This window comes from Tupaia chinensis, unplaced genomic scaffold (genome assembly GCF_000334495.1).
Source record: "Tupaia chinensis unplaced genomic scaffold, TupChi_1.0 Scaffold000478_3, whole genome shotgun sequence".
Classification (NCBI taxonomy): domain Eukaryota; kingdom Metazoa; phylum Chordata; class Mammalia; order Scandentia; family Tupaiidae; genus Tupaia; species Tupaia belangeri.
In genome coordinates, this window is record NW_006159990.1 from 6,169,773 (window position 1) to 6,172,253 (window position 2,481).

The 2,481-nt window shown below is 38.8% G+C and overlaps 1 long non-coding RNA gene across 1 annotated transcript in view; it reads right to left on the reverse strand.

Moving 5' to 3' along the window:
• Positions 1-2,481, reverse strand: part of LOC102475553 (uncharacterized) — a 34,999-nt gene that overhangs the window by 12,503 nt on the left and 20,015 nt on the right. Inside the window, exons 3-4 of the long non-coding RNA XR_335635.1 lie at positions 1,225-1,339; positions 239-365 (exon numbers count right to left, since the gene is read on the reverse strand). This is a non-coding gene — a long non-coding RNA (uncharacterized LOC102475553). The remainder of the gene's footprint in view (positions 1-238; positions 366-1,224; positions 1,340-2,481) is intronic.

Sequence of the window (2,481 nt, forward strand, 5' to 3'; positions counted from 1 at the left end):
GCGCTCGCCAGACAGACAGAGAGAGACATAGAGACAGAAAGCGAGAAATCACCCCCCAGGGGGGATGGTCACGCTGCAATCCCTTCTCCTCCATTCTCCTCTCGGGATCTTGGGCACGCACGCACACGCGCCCGGCGTGAGTTTTTTAAGCCACCGGGTCCGGGACACGAACCGCGGTCGACTACGTGGGAGTCCAGCGACATAGCCATTACGCTAACTGCTGGTTCCCAGCGTATACCTGGTTTTTAAAAGCCGTGCTGCAGAAATTGGACGTGTGACTTCCACTCACATTCCATCCTATAGAATTCTAAAATAAGGACACTACCAATGGCAAGAAAAAGTGGAGAATAGATCCTGGTTGTGACCTGAAAAAAGAAGAAAATGAGAATTAGTGAAGAGTTAGTTGGTGCTCTTATTTATTGTAAAAAATAATGTGAAATTAGAATATTCTCTTGGGTCAAGTTTTATAATTCTCTGCATAGAACTCCTTAAAGTAGGAGTTTAAAAGTTCTATAAAAGTAGAAATATGTAAGAAATTCAATAAAGTGCAGAACTGGAGCTGAAACATAAATGTTACAATGATACAAATAGCCTATAGTACATTTTTTTTTTCCCCTGACGTACTTGGGAAGGGAACGTTGGGACAAAAATGAAAATTAGATTGTAGAATATCCAGTTTATGTTGTCTGGGTGTGCACAAGGGATAATGGAGTTAGGAAGTCCATCCCCATTGGTCACAAGTAACTAAAGTGGCTGAGAGGTGGTCTCTCACCTGCATGATCCTTAGCAGTCTATTAACCACAGTGTAAGTTTTTTCTAGCACACATCTCCAAACCCTTCCACCCTGTGCCCACTGTCTACTGCCAAAGCCACATTTACATTTTTAGATTTTTATTTCAGCAGGTTCCAGTCTTACTATCCAAATATGTATTGCTTAGTCTTCTTTAGAGAAACAGAGCTAACAGGAAATGATTGATAGAAATGTATTTACAAAAAGAGATTTATTATAGAATTGGCTCAATTGTTTAAGAAGGCCAAGTCCCACAATTTACTAATTTTAAGCTAGAAAACCCGGAAAGTGGGTAGTCTAACACAGCCTGATCCAAAAGGCCTAAGTATTGAGAGGCTAATGCTCTAAGTCCCAGTCTGAGTACAAAAACCTGAGGACCAGGAAAACTGCTATTAGAAGACAAAGAGCTGAAGCAGAGAGAGAGAAAAATTTACCTTTTTTTACTTTTGTTCGGTGCTGCCTGACATTGGATAATGCTCACCCAGACTGGGGAGACTGTATGCAGTTCACAGTTCACCAACTCAAGTGTTAATCTTTTTTGGAAATAACCTAAATGGACACACCCAGAAATAAGATTTTTACCACCTATATGGGCATCCCTTAGTCTATTCAAGTAATACATAAAATTAACTATAATACTCACAGAAAAGTAAATTCAAGAAGAGATATAAGAACTTAAAATAGAATCTAATTAATTGAGATGGTATCGTATTTAGATGCATTACATTTAAAGACAAAGAAAAGAAACAAAAAGAAAATATAAATCCCTAAACAATATTATGTCCCTAAACCTACTGTCAGATCATGGCCTTACGACTTGGAGATGTATTCAAATCATAAAAAAAAATCACATTTAATATTCTTTGCTATGTAAAAAAATATTTATTAAACATGATTACTGAAGAATGATGATGGACAAAATGTAAACTTATTTTTATTTACTAAAGGCATAATCAAATTAGCTCTACTGGCCATTTTTAATTTTCCTTAAGAGTAAAAGTGTATGATGCAGTTTAATAAGTTATTTGGCTAATTAATCTTTGTTTCTGTAAACTTTAAATGTATAATTACAGTCTTTAGTGATAGCACACATAAGACTCAGAGCACATTCCCTGGATAAGTATAAAGTTTGACAGCAGTAGAATAGTGACTGTCAGAAGTTAAAAGAGTCATGGGAACCAGCAGTTAGCGTAATGGCTATGTCACTGGACTCCCACGTAGCCTACCGCGGTTCGCATCCCGGACCCGGTGGCTTAAAACTCATGCCGGGCGCGTGTGCGTGCGTGCCCAAGATCCCGAGAGGAGAATGGAGGAGAAGGGATTGCGGCGTGACCATCCCCACTGGGGGGTGATTTCTCGCTTTCTGTCTCTCTGTCTCTCTCTGTCTGTCTGGCGAGTGCACACGCCCTACAGTGAAAACCTCTCCAAAAAGAAAAAAAGAAGTTAAAAGAGTCTTGGTCTACCTTAATCTGTATTACTTGTATGAAGGATTTTTTAAAAGTTTACTGAAAATGTATTTTATAAAAATCCCATAAGTTTCAAACCTTTTTTTTAATGGAACAAAATAAACTCATATTTTGGGGACAGCAGGTGGCATGGTAGTTAAGGCAAATGGACTCTCACATGGCAAACTATGGTTCAAGTTTTGGACCTGGTTGCTTGAAAGTCATGCCATACACATGTGCATTCCT